Consider the following 19,750-nt stretch of genomic DNA (forward strand, 5'->3'; position numbering starts at 1 on the left):
GGACCCAACAGATATTAGGTTGTGCGAGTTCTGATAAAAATCAGGGGATCAGCTGACTAAAATTGAATATTTAGAGTATTTATTGTATTTGTACTGTACCATGAAGTATCTACAAGGTTATTTTCCAGACGAACAAAATTTGAGGCTCTGTTCACACTTCAATTCATTCTTTTCTATTAGATTTTCATTATTTTTTGATGATGACAAAAACATCCTCTACTGTTCTATCCAATCAAAATCTGATATATTTATTTTTAAAACAGTACCTGACAATAAACAGTGAGCTACTTATTGGAAGAACTAGTTGACAATTTACGGTTTCTATTCTGTTCCTGAGAAGATTATTAAATATGGTTGTTACTTTGCTTTGCTGTTCTGCTCTTCTGCACCACTGCTGATGTGCCTCCATTGTTGGCATCGCATCTGTCTGTTTTGCTCTCCTGCACAGGACTTCCTAACTTGGCTTCCTCCTCTGCAGGCCTCTGCTGCTGCCCAACACACACTGACTCTCAGCTTTTAGCTGTGATAGACTTCATAAGGACCCTTACTCCATCTCTCTTGGCTTCCTCCTCTGCAGGCCTCTGTTGCTGCCCAACACACACTGACTCTCAGCTTTTAGCTGTGATAGACTTCATAAGGACCCTTACTCCATCTCTCTTGGCTTCCTCCTCTGCAGGCCTCTGCTGCTGCCCAACACACACTATCAGCTTTTAGCTGTGATAGACTTCATAAGGACCCTTACTCCATCTCTCTTGGCTTCCTCCTCTGCAGGCCTCTGCTGCTGCCCAACACACACTGACTCTGAGCTTTTAGCTGTCATAGACTTCATAAGGACCTTTACTCCATCTCCCTTCCTCCATTGGCTGAGGAAACATTTGGACATGCACATGTCCAAATGGCCCTATAGAACAGGTCAGGAGGCCTAACAGATGATGCATAGTCTGCAGCATGCACACACTATGAAAGATGCCGCTGGGAGCGCTGTTAGTAGGAAAGTCAGGACAACAACATGGCAATAAAGACAGGGTTAGTAGCATAGCGCCTGTCTCCCCACGGGAGAGCAGCAGCAGGCCCAGACTGTCAGCACAAGAGTACTTTCTCCCTTATGCCTGCCCTTCTTTATGCTAAATTTTGGCAGAAATCTCTTTAAAAGCACCATGGCATCTATATTCTCCATAGGCTCCCAGGATCTTTCCTCAAGGCCATGGCCATTTCAGTCCACCAGGAAGAAATTCTTGCCTTCTTTATACCTTATAGACATTTTCAGCACCGACTGGTAAGACAGCAGGAATAGAACCTCTGTATCTCTTAGACACATGGAATGAGTTAGGTATCCAAAGGCAGCCAGAAAGATGCAGCTTAAAACAGGCAGGGTTCAATATCTTAAGGACTTCAAATGGACCAAGGAACTGAGGAGCCAGCTTGTAAGTAAGAAGGTAATCTGAGCTTGATGTTCCTAGAAGAAAGGCAGGCTTTATCTACCTGGAGAGAACTGAGAAAAAGGTCTGCTCTTATGGTCAGCAAATTTTTTCATCCGAGCAGCGGCTTTAACAAGAGTAGCCTTGGTCTCCTCCCAGATCTGAGAAAAAGTTTACCCTGAAAAATCTGCTACCAGTAAGCCTGAAGAAAAAGAAACAGGGGGAGTTGATGGCCATACACAATGGAAAAAGGAGATTTGGGCATAGGCTAGCTATTATGACTATGCAAAAAGTCCACCCATGAAAGCAAAGCAACCTAGTTATGTTGATGTACATTAGTAATGTGACATAGTTATTTAAGGACCTGATTGATGCGTTCAACCTGCCCATTGGACTGGGGATGGTACACAGAGGAAAAGTCCAAGGGCACATCTAGAAGCTTATAAACTGCTCTCTAGAACTAAGTCCATGGTGATGTGTTGCAAGGGAGCCTCAGGTATGGTCAGAGAAAAAAGAAGAATGGCAAGATTCTGTTTTAGAGTCTTATTCTGGGCACAAGTGGTACAGGCTGTGTAACATGGACAGCCACCAATAAAAACGGGAAATTGACAATTGACACACTTTTAGTTGGATTGATGATATTCTGAGGTTTTTCCTCCTGATCAGTAGGGTCAGAAGATCTTGATAAGGCATCAGCCTTCATGTTTTTGTCTAAGGAGCTAAAGTGTAGTAAGTAATTGAAGCAGGTAGAGAATAATGACCATTGGGCTTGACTAGGATTGAAGGGGTTATCCAACCCCAAAAATGCCCCCCCCCCCCCAAATGCCCGGGCCCCTCAGACAAATTGTACTTACTTTGCTCCCCAGCACTTGTGTCGCTCCTGATGCCGCTGCATCTCCCCGTAGCGCAAATCAAAACATCTGGCGACGGGGGTGGCAGCCAATAGCAGGCTGTGACGGAACAAGCCCCACTTGACACTGACACTGAGGCGGTTCGTTCCCATCGCAGCCAGCTATTGGCTGCCCACCACTCCACCCAGCCTCCTGATGCAAAGTACACAAAGGATCACCATTAAAACATGGAGGAGGTGACAGATGAAGATTGGAACCTCTTGTAGGTGTGGTTTGAGGCAGTGGTATGGCTGCGGTGGCTGCTGCTGGTGGCTGCTGTGCTGCTGCAGTAGTTGATAAGGTATCTAGGAGGGTATTGACATTATGCAGGTACAACAGTATTTGTTCTTGGCCTTCACATTGCTGAGCCATTTCTTAAAATAACTCAGGCAGAACCATACAGGTTGGGCCAGTGGGGTCCATGGCCTGAGCTTACTGGTAGAGATAGTGAGTGTGTCTGTGCGGGGCTCAAACCTGATACCACCTCCTCCCTCTTGCCGAGCTGCTGCTGTGTCCTCCTCCGCTTCTGGCAAGTACATTATCTGTACTTACATAGGACTGCAGGTAATGTCTACTACATGATCTGTACTCAGAGAAAATCACTTTACCTGTGGTGTTACATAAGATATTATTAGGGTACGTTTGTGATGGGCTATATGAAAAAAATAAAATAAATATGGAGCACAACACGGAAGGGGGGATGGTCAGGGCAAAATGGAGGGAGGGGGCCCAAGTTGGGTAAACAGCCCCGGGCCTATGAGGCACTTATTCTGCCCCTGTTCATTATTGAATGGCTCACCCCAATGAAGCTGTAAACGATATGTGTAGAGTTCCATCCTGCAGGATACTGGGTCAGGTCCTATATTAGTCTTTAGGACTTGAGGTAGGGTAAGTGCACAGCAATTCTTCTTGTTTGTTTGGCTGTGAAATCACAAATGGATTTTTCCGATAATTTTTTTTATACTTGGGATAGCAGGATTTGGATTTTATTTTTCTTATATTAATTTGCACCTTATTTATGGTATGAATTGTTTTCCAGATGAGATGGCTAGATTTGACTGTTTGACAAACTGAATATGTTTTCATCTATATCTCTTGGCTTCAATTGATGTGTACATAACCCTTTTCTGGCCTTATTATAGGTACTTCCTGCAGGCGTACTATAATTATTGTTAACAGTACTTTGTTGAATGTTTTTTACATGGTTTTATGTCTAGCCTTGTGTTTTTCCGATTTTTTTATCTATAAAACTTGGTGTATGTTTGACACATTTTAGGTGTGCACAGTTTTTAGATTTGTTTCTTCGTAGCAGTGTTGCAAACATGTTTACTGTCGTCTACCAACTTTGTGTCTTTGCACTGCTAATAAAAGATATCCCTTACATGTGCATGATCACAACACTGCACCTGAACAGTTACGGAATTCACACCTGGCCAGGAGTTTCGGCATGCTGCATGTTGATGTTCTTTAATGCAATTCAACTTTTACCCTGTGAGAACAATAAAGCGTCTTGAAGTTCTTTCTATTCGTGGGGTTGCCCTATGGTTTATTTGTCATGAGGGGAAGTTGTGGAGGTGAGAAAAAAGCATTTGATATCTTTAGAAGCGGACCGGCCATAGACTGTACAGGGAAACTTCCTGGTGGGCCAAAGCCCAGGGTGCCGCCCGAGCCCTCCTTATGACTATAACCAAGGTACATAAAGATGTCAATTTCTCATAATTAATTAATGTAGGAGTATGAGGCACTTTTGAACCTCACCAGCAGCCACAGGTGCCCTCCTGAACTCAACTGTATCACCATCTTCAGGACAGTTTTACAGTTTCATATTGTGGCATGGGCAGCAGTATTTTCAGCTGCACTGTGGTATTTGGTAATGTTGGGGTGGTATTTTGTTCTGCAGTACAGTATTGCTGGTCCTGCCTACATATGTTGTCCCTGTCTGATTGTATTGCCATACCTTCTGTCAATTTGTGCCCACCTACAAAATGGGGCCACTTTTATTTTTTATTTTTACCAGGGCCACTTTAAGTTCTCGGTCCGCCCCTGGATATCTTGGAGGCTGTGAAACAGCAAAACCCAGGGCAGCGGAAGTGATCTCCACCAAAATTCATGATCTGCCTATGGAGAAGTGTTGGGGGAGTAAAATTCCTTTGATTCATATACTTTAAATGTCTATTTCTGGCCTGTTTTAGAATGATAAAACCCATATTGTATTGCATTTTTAGCTCAGGCCCAATTGGGAAAGTTTACTGATTGTATGTGTTTTATAATTTGATTATACAGTTGCCATGAAGGGGTGCACTTGTACTGCGGCTTTATAGGTAGGTGGCAGGTGTCAAAGTAGCATCAATCTGAATGCCAGAAGGCAAGGTTTCGCAAGATAGTATTACTCAGATCATCACACTGTTTCAACTGACTCATCAGTTTTTTCAAGAATGCTGGCACCTAGGAAGATGAGACCAAGACCCTGATGTTCAACTGTCAAGTGCACATATCTAAGGTGAGACCGTTTTATTGCGACATATCTGATGGCAGAACCTTTTTCAATTAGCAAAAACTATTTTCCTTACGGTCACACAGTGAGGAAGGAGATGGTCTGCCCCTGAAATCCGTTGCATGCCTTGAATTATCATTGTTTTTGTTATTTTTTACAAAATCCACTGTGCAAAGCTGTATACTACCTTTTTATTTTTTATTTGATTTTAATTTGACTTCAATGTAGTAACTGCTCCCTCCACTACAAGGTTACCTGAGCTGTGTAGTTCCAGCGCCAATGTCCGGCTATACTCGAACAGCTGATTTTTTAGAGGTGCAGATCACCTAGTGATAGCCTATTCTCAGCCAGCACTGTCGTGACTGAGAAAACTGGACTGCTACAAATTGGAACCGTATCATCTTTCTTTAGTGACAAATCCAGTTTCTTTTTGGGATCCCAAAACAGTTAGATTGGAGTACGGCGGCCTCGTGCTGAGTGCTTCAATCTTGCCTTTGCTGTGAAGCAGCACATTGCCTCAACTGCTGTTGTGATGATCTGGGGAACAGAACTGTCGAGGGACAGCTCAGCTATACGTGCAGGACATCCTGTGGTCATATGGCAGGGCTTTCTACTGGCACTCTTCAGCAGGAACCAGGGGTGCACCTAACCTTTCTGCTGCCTGAGGAGAAAACTGAAACGGCGCCCGCCCCCCAATGCCAATTTCTTAACCTGAACCCTTTGCCACAATGAAAGCGCTCATTGCCCATGGCCCTTCCGCTGCCCCCCTCTTGCCCCTACCTGGTGCTGCCTGAGGCAATCACCTCACCTGGTGGTGCACCTCGATGCAACACTTCCTTGGCTTGCCTGGTCACCAGAATTATCAACAATTGAAAATGTATGAGACCAGCTGGGGCACCAGCTTTGGCAGCCTACAAGTGTCCAGGATCTACAGGCCCATCTGCAGCATAGGGAACTTGCATGTCTCCATACCAAACCATATCTCTAGACCCAACAGGGTACTAGAGCCTCCTTTCAATTGTACAGTTTTCCCCCGTGAACATATCCTTTCTGCTTTAGTTTTACATGTAGCATCATTACATTCACACATACAAAGTTTCATTTGATCCCAACAACCACTTGGTGTGTTATTTTTTGTCATTATGTGCGTATTAGTGGTATCATATTGCTAATTATTTGTTTCTATGCACATTTCATTCGTTTGGTGAGGCTTTTTATATATAGATGATACCATTTTTTTTAAAGGATAAGGGCTAGTCTCAACCTAGCATACTGATGTAATGCCCGATACGTCACTGGCTCACAACAGTCAGACTTGTGCAAGTACAAGGCAAGGGGAGTATCGGAGCAAGGAAATGCTCTTATGCTCCAATTATACATGGTAAAGGAGTGAAGGTGAGCTTATATCTGGGTTCAGCCCTGAACTCAGACGACCCCTTTAATACTGATGACCTAGCCCCTGTATAGGTCATCGGTATTTGAACGGTGGTGGCTCAACACCCAGGACCCCCAATGATCAACTGTTTGAGAAGGCACCGGCACTCCTGTGAGCACCGCGGCCTTCGCTGTGCCTACCAGGCACAGCGTTGTACATAGTATAGCAGTTGTGCTTGGTGTCACAGCTCAGCCGCATTCACTTCTATAGGGCTGGGCTGCTCCTAGGCCACATGACAGATGAACGTGTCGTCACTGACCTAGGAAAAGCTAAGAGAAGGCTGCGGCTCTACTGCAAACACAGGTGTCTTCTCAAATAGCTGATCGTCAGTGATCCCAGCAGGTGTCTGACTCCCACCTATTAGATACTGATGACCTATCCTGAGGATAGGGCATCAGTATTAAAGTACTGGAAAACCCCTGTAACAGCTATCAAAAACCCACCTGTCCACCTATTACAGCAGGGCGCACAACGACCACTGGACTCAATAGTCAGGCAGAAGAACAAGTTGTGCATCAGCTGAAGTTCCGTCTCTATCAGTGGTGGCCCCCAATGGCCACACAAGGTTAGAACAAAATCGTGGGAATGATTTGACCACATGCAGCTAGCTCTATGCACATACTGTAGATACAGTGCCTTGCAAAAGTATTCACCCCCCCCCCCCCCCCCAATGTTTTGTTAATCTGAATTTTATGTAATGGACCAGTACACAAAAGTCTAAGTTGGTGAAGTGAAATGAGAAAAATATATAAATAAAACTATTGTTTAGAAATAGAAAACAGAAAATTGTCATGTGCGTATGTATTCACCCCCTTTGTTAGGGCGCCCATAAAAAGCTCTGGTGCAACCAATTTGTCACAACCAGACAGCTGAGAAGCTCTGACAGAGGCCTTTCAGAACCTCCTCCTTGAGTTCTCTTTGTTGTGCTGTTCAGTTCCTCATCTCGTTAGCCTCTCTCAGCTGTCAGGGAGTTGGACTGATTGCTTCCCTTTAAATCCCTCCCCATGGTGCATTGCTGGGCGGCTTATACTTCCTCTTGGAGTGTGTGTGCATGCTGATCTTGTTTTCCTGTCTGCTACAAAGTTAAGTGCTGAACATTTATCTGTTATTTTCTGTTTGCTGGATCCCAGGTGACCCTGACTCCCTCCGTGTCTGGAGTAGGGAGCCGGTGGTCGTGTCCCCTCACTATTGTAGGGTGTTCAGGGGTTATATAGTCGAGGTACGTGGATATGCAAACCTCCACCTTTCGGATCTTTGCATAGGCTGAGCAGCGAGGGATAGTCTCAGGTCTTGTGCAGGGGTCTCCCTTTTGGTTCCTTAGCTTTGGATCCACTCAGTCATATATGCATGTTGCTTTGTCTTGTTTCCTGTACACCGTCCGTGACACAATTACCTTCAGAAGCCACATAATTTGTGAAATGATGTCCACCTATGTGCAATCTAAGTGTCACATGATCTGTCATTACATATACACACCTTTTTTGAAAGGCCCCAGAGGCTGCAACACCTAAGCAAGAGGCATCACTAACCAAACACTGCCATGAAGACCAAGGAACTCTTCAAACAAGTAAGGGACAATGTTGTTGAGAAGTACAAGTCAGGGTTAGGTTATAAAAAAATATCCAAATCTTTGATGATCCCCAGGAGCACCATCAAATCTATCATAACCAAATGGAAAGAACATGGCACAACAGCAAACCTGCCAATAGACGGCCGCCCACTAAAACTCATGGACCGGGCAAGGAGGGCATTAATCAGAGAGGCAGCACAGAGACCTAAGGTAACCCTGGAGGAGCTGCAGAGTTCCACAGCAGAGACTGGAGTATCTGTACATAGGACGACAATAAGGCTTACGCTCTATAGAGTTAGGCTTTATGGCAGAGTGGCCCCATTTAATGAAAGATTTGCCCCCATTTAATGAAAGATTTGGTAAAAAAAACAAAAAAACAATAAGAACAGGTACTCACTATTTGAAGTCTTCTGCTCCCTCCCTGTCTGCAGAGCACCGGCCGCCGCCCTCACGCATTGAGCGGATCCTTCCACGGCTCTCTGTGAAGGCGCAGCACTTAGACGCTGCGCCTGCGCCCCTAAGCTCCTCCTCCACGCTCCGGAACCTGACCTGGCAGCTGCAGCGGTTCAGCTCGCCAGGCTCGCCTCACACAATCTCGGGCCGGCCTGCTGTAAGAGATCGACTGTGAGCTGTGTCGGCCGCCGTGCGCCCCTGCTGCCATGGTGCCCTGTGCGGCCGCACAGCTCGCACACCCCAAAGGCCGGCCCTGATGTTGCCCATAGCAACATAGTTCAGCTTTTATGTCACATTCTGCTCTTCACACAAAAAAGATGATTGGTTGCTATAGGCAACAAAGCGTTTTTCTCTTAGGGGGCGTAGTCACACGATGGATTTTGAAAATGCACTGAAAAAAATCAGTGTGGAATCCACATTTTATCATGCGGTTTTTGACCCATTTTTAACCAATAGGTCTTCATTTCAATACAAAGCTACATTTTCAGCTCAAGGTTTTTGGTGTGGAAAACAAAAAATGCATGGTCTTTCATGGAGCGGTTTTTAAAGCTTCCCATTCATTTTAATGGGAGATTCAGCACAGATTCTGCCCCAAGATAGGGCATGCTTCTTCTTTTATCCACTTGGAAAACAAGGCAATTGCCGCTTACCATTGAAATTAATGGAAGGCTGTTTCAGGGCTCATACACACAACCGTTGGCTGTTTTGCAAATTGCATCTCTGCAAAATACGGATACCGACCGTGTGCATTCCGCACTGTGTCCGATTCTTAATAGAACAGCTGTATCCTTGTCTGTAATGCGAACCATAGGACATGTTCTATAATTTTGCAGATTGCATGTAACCAACGTTTAGAAGCGGCCAGCAGGCAGTGTTCTGTCCGCATCTATTGTGACCCCACTGAAGTGAACAGGTCTGCATCCAACCCATAAAAACATGCGGATCAGATGCGAACCCAAACCACGGTCGTGTGCATGATCCTTTAAAGCATTTTTTGGATCTTATTTTGAGGCAGACCACTCCATTTTTATTCCATCCAAAAATCTTTAAGGAGCCATTAGCCGACGTTTCGGTCTATCCTAAACCTTGTTCACTGCCTATAGTGTACATATAAAGAAAAGAACAATGATACAGTATAATATACAATTATCCTATAATTTACATATAGAAAAAAGCATCAAACAACATCAAAATACATGAAAGGACGCATATGTCCTTATGTATAGATGAATGGTCTTCCCGCCTGATGGCATCTGATGTCACGTCCGGCCCGCACATGCGCGTAGGTCTATACTAGGAATGTACTAGAACTGGCAGCGTCCAGGCAGACGTCTGACGTCACGTTCAGCCTGTGCGTGCGCATTTGAAGGGGGGCGTTTGCCCTATTGATTAGTACCAAGACAATAAGTTAGTAAATTGTTATGACCACTGATTGTAGTGGCGTATTCAAGGTTAATTAAGAAATGTCAAAATAATATTACCTGTGCAATGCTTTATTTAGTCTGTGAAAAAGATAAAAAGAAGTTAACCATATGTCTAGTTCTATGTGTAGCTTTCTACTATGTGAAACAAAAAACAAAATCCCTATTGAGTCCTCGGGGAGAAAGGGTATTGTAACGGACCGTTTCAGCAGACAAGGGGTTAAGATCCGTTTAGGCGATATGCCCCTTTCTGAGAGACAGGCACAGCTACTGCAGAACACCAACCTCCCGAACTGGATACAAAATAGCACTCCAAACTGGAACCTCGCAAGTAGCTGTCAGCAGGCGAACAGGAAAAGCATTCAGTCGGCTTACACTCCTGGCAATCAGTCTCTAACAGCATACATGGAATCCCCCCAATAACGAGACAAGGCTCCGTGTTGAGGGTCAAGCAGTGCTCTGAAGTGCTGGCACCAGGGCAGAGTCCCGCTGATCCCTGCCCACGAAGCAACCTCCACTCCAAGCCAGGGAGCAACTCAGAGACCGGGAGTACCAGCTACCAATATAACCTTGGTGGATTCACTGGACAGAGACAGCCTACTAAATTCTACAGGTCCAGTATTGGGTTGTGGGTGGGCTGCCAGACTAACTCAGGTACCGACCGGCGTGAGGTCAGGTATCTGGTTAGTCTTCCCTGGGGGGGGGAGATGTGTGGCGAAACCAACTTCGCCACTGGGTTTTGGAGAGGGCTGTTTAAAAGCCTCTTGCCTCAGGATTATGGCCCATAGTAACTTTAAAGGAGAAAACAGACCGGCCGCACAGCTTAAATCTGTCTGTAGAATTGTATTTTATGTTATTATGCGTTTGGTTAAATTGTATGTTATGTGAGGGCACCCAGATAGCTAATATTATTGTATTCGTGTATTCTGAGTGCCATTCACCTAATGATATGCACTCAGACTTGAGCTATCTGGGGATATGTTAAATGTCTGTGTTTGCTGTGGGGGTGTGCCATTGTGTGTTTGGGTGGTGATTCCTGTCCTGTTGTCTCCACATGTGTATTGGTGATCTCCCCTTTGTCCTGAGAGATAATTGGATTGTCTTCGGTCGTCTCCCAGGCAGAGAGGAGGAAACCATGATGCATTGTGGGGATATGTTGTATCTGTTCTGTATTTGAAAAACTGTAATAAAAACCAGGCTGGGTGTGCCAGCACATCAGATCACTGCTTGATCCTCAACACGGAGCCTTGTCTCGTTATTGGGGGGATTCCCTGTATGCTGTTGGAGACTGATTGCCAGGAGTGTAAGCTGACTGAATGCTTTTCCTGTTCGCCTGCTGACAGCTACTTGCGAGGTTCCAGTTTGGAGTGCTATTTTGTATCCAGTTCGGGAGGTTGGTGTTCTGCAGTAGCTGTGCCTGTCTCTTGGAAAGGGGCATATCGCCTAAACGGATTTTAACCCCTTGTCTGCTGAAACGGTGCCGTTACATTGGTGGCAAGCAGCGGGATCGTTCCTACAGCCAGAAGGACAGCTACAGGAGACACCATTTCTTTGGATTCTACAATTTAAGGGCAACGCATGTCCCAGTACAGCGACCCTAAAAGCACCAGGATGGAACCAGCAGTGTTATACGAGGAGGAGGACCTGGATGGCCGGGATGCATTAAGGAAAGGCATCTGGTACCAGGCCCTGGATAATGTACAATACCAGCGAGGTGAGAGTCTCCCCAGTGAAGAGCAGCGGTTGCAGAAGCAAGTGGCCCTGCGGATGTCCTTCCTGGGAGAGCAGCCCCTGGAGGAATGGGTGAAGGAACTAGAGCACCGGGTATGGCAGGAGCTATGGCTGGAGGATGCCTACCAGGCGCTTTGGTGGTATGTGGCACAGTTTATACCCTGGACAGCTGAGCATGACAAGCCAGAGGGAGAGGAGTTTGATGGTCCTGGCTTGTTATGGGAGTCCTTTGCAGAGCCTGACTTCGGGAGCCCTGCACAGTCCAGACTTCAGGACATTTTCTATGAGAGGGAGGCTAGGCATGAGTGGGATGACCCCCATGAGGTAGAGCAAGACCTGGCTCACCTAGCAACCCTGGAGTGGGAACTGGAGCAGGACTACCGAGATCTCTTCCACTCTATTGGGAAGGCTCAGCAGGACAGCAAAAAGTCAGACCCAGGTCCAGAGCCCTTCAGCTGGGAGGATATTGTTGATGTTTACTGGGAAGAACCCCAGGTGGCCGGTGGAGATGGGACCGAGGTCTCTCCACCGGTCCTGCAGGGAATTGGGAGCCTAGTCTCCATTCCCCAGCGGCAGGCTGAGTTACAGGGGGCAGAGGTAGTTGTTCCTGCCCCCCAGCAGCAGCATGATTTTTTTGGAATTGGGAGCCTAGTCTCCATTCCCCAGAGGCAGTGTGAAGTGCAGGGAGAGGAGAGCAACGTCCTCCCTCCGCAGCGGCAGGCTGAGTTACAGGGGGCAGAGGTAGTTGTTCCTGCCCCCCTGCAGCAGCATGATTTTTTGGAAATTGGGAGCCGAGTCTCCATTCCCCAGCGGCAGACGGAGTTACAGGGGGCAGAGACAGTCGGTCCTGTCCCCCAGCGGCAGAGTGTCCTACAGGGAATAGAGAGCCCAGTCTCCTTTCCCCAGCAGCAGGACACTGTATTGGGAGCGGAGGCGGTCGGTCGCCCTCCCCAGCGGCTGGAAGTATGTATGGGAGAGGAGCTCGTTACCCCCTCTCCCCAGCGGCAGCTTAACGCACCAGGGGGAGACAGTAAGCCCCACAACTGTGCAGATGGGACCGTGGTCTCTGCACTTACAGCACAGGGGGTAGGGACAGTTGTTCCTGTCCCCCAGCAACAGGGCAGTTTAGCCAAAGGGGAGACAGTCGGTTTCCCCCTCCAACAACCAGACTCCAACCAGGCTTCTTCCGTGGTAACGCTGGCACCAGGGCAGAGTCCCGCTGATCCCTGCCCACGAAGCAACCTCCACTCCAAGCCAGGGAGCAACTCAGAGACCGGGAGTACCAGCTACCAATATAACCTTGGTGGATTCACTGGACAGAGACAGCCTACTAAATTCTACAGGTCCAGTATTGGGTTGTGGGTGGGCTGCCAGACTAACTCAGGTACCGACCGGCGTGAGGTCAGGTATCTGGTTAGTCTTCCCTGGGGGGGGGGAGATGTGTGGCGAAACCAACCTCGCCACTGGGTTTTGGAGAGGGCTGTTTAAAAGCCTCTTGCCTCAGGATTATGGCCCATAGTAACTTTAAAGGAGAAAACAGACCGGCCGCACAGCTTAAATCTGTCTGTAGAATTGTATTTTATGTTATTATGCGTTTGGTTAAATTGTATGTTATGTGAGGGCACCCAGATAGCTAATATTATTGTATTCGTGTACTCTGAGTGCCATTCACCTAATGATATGCACTCAGACTTGAGCTATCTGGGGATATGTTAAATGTCTGTGTTTGCTGTGGGGGTGTGCCATTGTGTGTTTGGGTGGTGATTCCTGTCCTGTTGTCTCCACATGTGTATTGGTGATCTCCCCTTTGTCCTGAGAGATAATTGGATTGTCTTCGGTCGTCTCCCAGGCAGAGAGGAGGAAACCATGATGCATTGTGGGGATATGTTGTATCTGTTCTGTATTTGAAAAACTGTAATAAAAACCAGGCTGGGTGTGCCAGCACATCAGATCACTGCTTGATCCTCAACACGGAGCCTTGTCTCGTTATTGGGGGGATTCCCTGTATGCTGTTGGAGACTGATTGCCAGGAGTGTAAGCTGACTGAATGCTTTTCCTGTTCGCCTGCTGACAGCTACTTGCGAGGTTCCAGTTTGGAGTGCTATTTTGTATCCAGTTCGGGAGGTTGGTGTTCTGCAGTAGCTGTGCCTGTCTCTTGGAAAGGGGCATATCGCCTAAACGGATTTTAACCCCTTGTCTGCTGAAACGGTGCCGTTACAGGTATTGAGCTCAAAAATCCAGTATGCTTCACGTTCTTTTAAACATGTTATCTTACTGCCCCCCCTCTTCCTCCCCCCTCCCCGTCTTGCTGGTAGAACATGTTCCAAAATTTGGAATCTAAGTTGGTTAATTTGATGTTTAGCTGATATAAAATGATGTGGAATAGGTAACTCTGTTTTTCGGCAGTGTATATCAGACTTATGCTTGTAAATGCGGTCTCGTATACTCTGGGTGGTTTCACCCGCGTATGTGAGACCGCATGGGCATTGGATGAGGTCAACTACATGCGAAGTGATGCATGTGTAAAAGGCTTTGGTGTAATAAATTTTACCTGAAAGTGCGTGGATTATGCGATTGCCCTTAATCACATTTGTGCATTGTGCACAACTTAAACATGGGTAAGTTCCAGTTTTAGCAGGTGCTAATGTAGTTTGTTTTAAAGAAGGTGTAAGAGGACCAATATCGGCTTTGACCAATCTGTCTCTGAGGTTTTGTGGTCTCTTATAGCACATTCCAATTGGGTTTTGAAATTCTTGTATTTCTGGGTATGATTGTTGTAAAAGAGACCAATGTTTTTGTACAATGGAGCAGATCTTTGGAATAATCGGATGATAGGTGATAACTAGTGGTAGTCGAGGAGTGGTTTTGTTTACTGTCTGGATAGTGGGGGTACTGGAAAGGGAACACTGTTCTCTAGTCAAGAGAGATGTGGGGTAACCTCTTACTTAAAATTTTTGAGACATATCTTCGATGTGTTGCTGGCGGAGTTCAGGATCATTGACTATGCGTTTACCTAGTTGAAATTGTGACCGGGGTAAAGAATTCTTAGTATTAGGCTCCATTCACACGAATTTTGCGGAATGGAATTGCGGACCCATTCATTTCTATGGGGCTGCATAATGTGCTGCCCAGATCCGGAAATGCGGACCCGCACTTCCAGGTCCACAATTCCGCTCCCGAAAAAAATAGAACATGTCCTATTCTTGTCTGCAATTGCGGACAAAATTAGGCATTTTCTATTAAGTGTCCCGGCGATGTGCAGTCCACAAAATGCAGAACGCATATTGACGGATGTGAGAATGGACCCTTACGTGGGTGACAACTTGAGTACAAAAGCAAAGTGTTACGATCCGTGTGTTTTCTATAAAGATCGTTGATTAGTAAGCCTTGAGATTTCTTCATTACAAGAAAATTAATAGTATGCAAATCTGTGTGGGCAGTGAATTGGAGATCCTGATCGATTTTATTTAGAAAAGAGTGAAATGCATGAAAAGAAGATAAATCGCCATTCCAGATACAGAATCCATAATCGATGTATCTGTGCCATGTAATGGGGTGCATTTGGAAGAGGTTATTGGAATAAATCCAATCTTCCTCAAATTTAGCCATAAAGGCATTTGCATAGGTGCCATATTTGAGCCCATTGCAGTACCCTTCTTTTGGATATAAAACGCATTTCCAAACAAAAAGAAATTATTTTGTAATTAAAAACGTAATAATTGTATAAAAAACAGTTGGGCAGATTGATGAAATGCTGACAAATAGAGAAGTGCTGTAGTGGCCTGGATACCTTTGTCATGTGAAATACTGTAGAAGTGTATAGACTGTTTACGTCTAATGTGACTAGTAAACTATCTGAAGGTATATTGTGTAGGCCTGAGATGATGGTCAAAAAGTGAGACATATCCAACAAGGAAAGAACACGTCTGTTTAATCAAAGGGGTGAGAATCTTTTCAAGGAAGATAGAGAGAGGGGACAGTAAGGAGTCAGTGGAGGCTACAATGGGTCTTCCTGGTGGCTGTGTCAAGTTTTTGTGAATTTTTGGCAAGATATAGAAAACGGGTATGATTAGATTCTCATTGAGAAGAAAAGTATGTGTCTCTTTATCAATAGTGCATAATAGTAGATGTTTATCCAGAAAGGCTCTGATGTCATTCTTGAGTTGAAAAGTTGGATTAGTATGGACTTTGTCAGAAAGTTGTCTGTATACTTCTTTGATGTATACTGTAGTGTCCATGACCACTATGGCCCTGCCTTTGTCAGCTGGTTTGACAATAATTGTCTTATCTGATTGTAGTGTTTTTAATGCTACATGTTCCTCACTTGTAAGATTTATTGGGGTATGTAGATTCCCTCTTTTTAGTGACTGACTCCGTGGTGGTTCTTGGGGGGCATGTATTGACTTTTGTTTTTAAGTCCAACCTAATCTATAGATAAAATAGTGGACTGTGTCACGATTGGAGGTGTTGTGGTGTTCTGTGAAAAATGTGCCTTTAGCCTCAGTGACCTGTAGAACCTATGTAATTCTTGTTCAAGAGTAAAGCAACGCAAATAACTGTATGTGCAAAAAGAAAGTCCTTTTGAGAGTACACTTGATTCAGCCGGTGCTAGAGTTCATGAGGAAATGTTTACGACTAAGTCGGTACCTATGATCGTGTCTGTATACTTGTAAGGTTTTGATCGATGGATGCCCCTCCTGCGGCGAATGCGTTGGGTCTTCTTCTTGGTCTGTGGCCTCGTTTGGGAAAAAAAAAATTGGGATTGATAATTTTGTAGATCTTTCGCTGCCTGAAGAGGAAGATGCATAAACTGTATAGGTTGTATATCCATGAGATGACATTGTGTCCTGCCATTGCCAGTGGTATATCCTATTGAGCTGGTAATCTTCTGTATCGCGGATGAATATTGAGCGTTTCGTGTTCTCAAGGTATTTTTTATGTTCCTCTAGAATTCTTTCGGTTTCAATTCTGACCACTCAGTAGTAGAGATAGTTGATAAAAGCGGTGTTTGGATTCTTGTATAGCTTTTTGAAGAAATTTTATGCTCAGGGTGATGTCCAATGAGCATTTAGTCAAGATGGTTTCAAATTTGCTGCAGTATTCCTTATCGGTTGGAAACAGTGTTAGACGTAGATGAACACTTAATCCTCGAGGGATCCTTCAATTTTTTTAGTATTCTGCGAGAGTAGTGCAATGGAGATCAGAAGATAGCGATTCCTTTGATTCACGTTCCCAGTCGCGTGAGCGATATTCACTGTGTGGTACATGCAGGAAATCGCTTGATGCTGTTACTTGGGAGACGATATTTTCAGCTGTTGTAGTATCATATGAGAAGGAAGCGGTCGACATCTGGAGGGTACTCAGACTCAATAGAATGAATTCAAGCAGACGTGGTTGGTCGGTACTAGTCGTTATTGATGGTGCTCAGTGGTAGATACTTTTACGAAATCAGACAGACTAAACCACGGCACTCAATTGAAAGATGCAAAAATGCAAATTTTTATTCCATCCAAAAATTAACAAGGAGCCATTAGCCAATGTTTCGGTCTATCCTAGACCTTGTTCATGGCCTATAGTGTACATATAAAGAAAAGAACAATAATACAATATAATATAAAATTATCATATAATTTACATACTGTATAGAAAAAAGCATCAAATAACATCAAAATACATCAAAGGAATGTGTATGTCCTTATGTATAGATGAATGGTCTTCCCAAAGGTCTTTTAAACAGCATATTGCAACTAGTGATGGACAAACATCGGCCGGAGCGGTTCGCGAACACAAATGCGTGTTCGCAATGAAATGTTCGTGAACCACGCGTTCTCAGCGGGCCCCATTGACTTTAATGGCAGGAGAACCTGAAAAACCTTCATGTCATATTTGCAGGCACAAATACTTAGAAGTGCACAAATAGTCCCACAACATGGACTGACATACCAGGGAAGGGGCATTGGCAAAAATTCCCACAAAAAATATGTATTTTAATCAGGGGACATTTTACTGTAGGCCAGTACATTCACCTGACAGAAAAGAACTTGTGATGATGTGGCTGGAGGTACATTAGGCAGTCAATGGATAAAAATTTTACTGTAGGCCAGTACAGGCCCCAAAAATTAGGCATTCATCATGACAGAAAATAACTTGTGATTATGTGGCTGGAGGTACATTAGGCGGTCACTGGCTAAAAATGTTACTGTCGGGCAGTAAAGTCCCAAAAAGTAGGCATTCACCGTACAGAAAAGAACTTGTGATTATGTGGCTGCAGGTACATTAGGCGGTCAATGGCTAAAAATTTTACCAATAAGACAGTCGCCCCCCAAAAAATAAAAAAATATGGCTTTCAAAATATGTAGACACAAAAAAATATTATCCTAGACCTTGTTCACGGCCTATAGTGTACATATAAAGAAAAGAACAAGGATACAATATAATATACAATTATCCTATAATTTACATACTGTATAGAAAAAAGCATCAAATAACATCAAAATAAATCAAAGAAATACGTATGTCCTTATGTATAGATGAATGATCTTCCCAGAGGTCTTTTAAACAGTATATTGCAACTAGTGATAGACGAACATCGTCCGGTGCGGTTCGCGAACACAAACGCGTGTTCGCAATCAAATGTTCGCGAACCGCGCGTTCTCAGCGGGCCCCATTGACTTTAATGGCAGGAGAACCTGAAATACCTTCAGGTCATATTTGCAGGCACAAATACTTAGTCCCACAACATGGAAAGTGACATACCAGGGGAGGGTCATTGGCAAAAATTCCCACAAAAAATATATGTATTTTAATCAGGGGCCATTTTACTGTAGGCCAGTACATGCTCCACAAATTAGGCATTCACCTGACAGAAAAGAACTTGTGATGATGTGGCTGGAGGCACATTAGGCAGTCACTGGCTAAAAAATTTACTTTAGGCCAGTACAGGCCCCAAAAATTAGGCATTCACCTCACAGAAAAGAACTTGTGATGATGTGGCTGGAGGTACATTAGGCGGTGACTGGCTAAAATTTTTACCGATAAGACAGTTGCCCAAAAAATATAAATAAATATGGCTTTCAAAATATGGAGACACTAAAAAATATTTGTTTTCAAAAATGCTTTATTATGTATAACTGAAACAAACAACCAAATATTTGGTATTTTCGCGTCCGTAACAACCTGCTCTGTAAAAATAGCACATGATCTAACCTGTCAGATAAACATTGTAAATAACAAAAAATAAAAACAGTGCCAAAACAGCTATTTTTTGTTATTTGTTACCTTGCCTCACAAAAAGCGTAATATAGAGCAACCAAAAATCATATGTACCCTAAAATAGTACCAATAAAACTGCCACCTTATCACGTAGTTTCCAAAATGGGGTCATTTATTTGGAGTTTCTACTCTAGGGGTGCATCGGGGGTCTTTAAATGTGACATGGCAACTTAAAATTATCCCAGTGAAATCTGCTTTTCCAAACATATATGGCTTTCCTTCTGCGCCCTGCCGTGTGCCCGTAAACAGCAGTTTACGACCACATATGGGGTGTAATAATTATTGAATATTGTTTGGCTGTTCACCCTTGCTTTGTTACTGAAAAAAATTGATTAAAATGGAAAATCTGCCCAAAAAGTGAAATTCTGAAATTTCATCTACATTTTCCTTTAATTTTTATGGAACACCTAAAGGGTTACCAAAGTTTGTAATATCAGTTTTTTTGAATACCTTGAGGGGTGTATTTTCCAAAATGGGGTAACTTGCTTGGAGTTTCTACTCTAGGGGTGCATCAGGTGGTCTTCAAATGTGACATGGCGACTTAAAATGATCCCAGTGAAAGCTGCCTTCCAAAAACCATATGGTGTTCTTTTCTTTCTGCGCCCTGCCGTGTGCCCGTACAGCAGTTTACGACCACATATGTGGTGTTTCTGTAAACTACCAAATCAGGGTAATAAATATTGAGTTTTGTTTGGCTGTTAACCCTTGTTTTATTAGCAGAAAAAAATGGATTAAAATGGAAAATCTGCCAAAAAAGTGAAATTCTGATATTTCATCTATATTTTCCTTTAATTCTTGTTGAACACCTAAAGGGTTAACAAAGTTTGTAAAATTAGTTTTAACTACCTTGAGGGGTGTAGTTTGTAAAATGGGACCATTTATGGGTGATTTCTTTTATGAAAGCCTCACAAAGTGACTTCAGACCTGACTGGTCCTTAAAAAGTGGATTTTGGAAATTTTTAGAAAAATTTTAAGATTTGCTTCTAAACTTCTAACGTCCCATAAAAAGAAAATGCTATTTACAAAATGATCCAAACATGAGGTAGACATATGGGAAATGTAAAGT

Source organism: Bufo gargarizans, chromosome 1 (genome assembly GCF_014858855.1).
Source record: "Bufo gargarizans isolate SCDJY-AF-19 chromosome 1, ASM1485885v1, whole genome shotgun sequence".
Classification (NCBI taxonomy): Eukaryota; Metazoa; Chordata; class Amphibia; order Anura; family Bufonidae; genus Bufo; species Bufo gargarizans.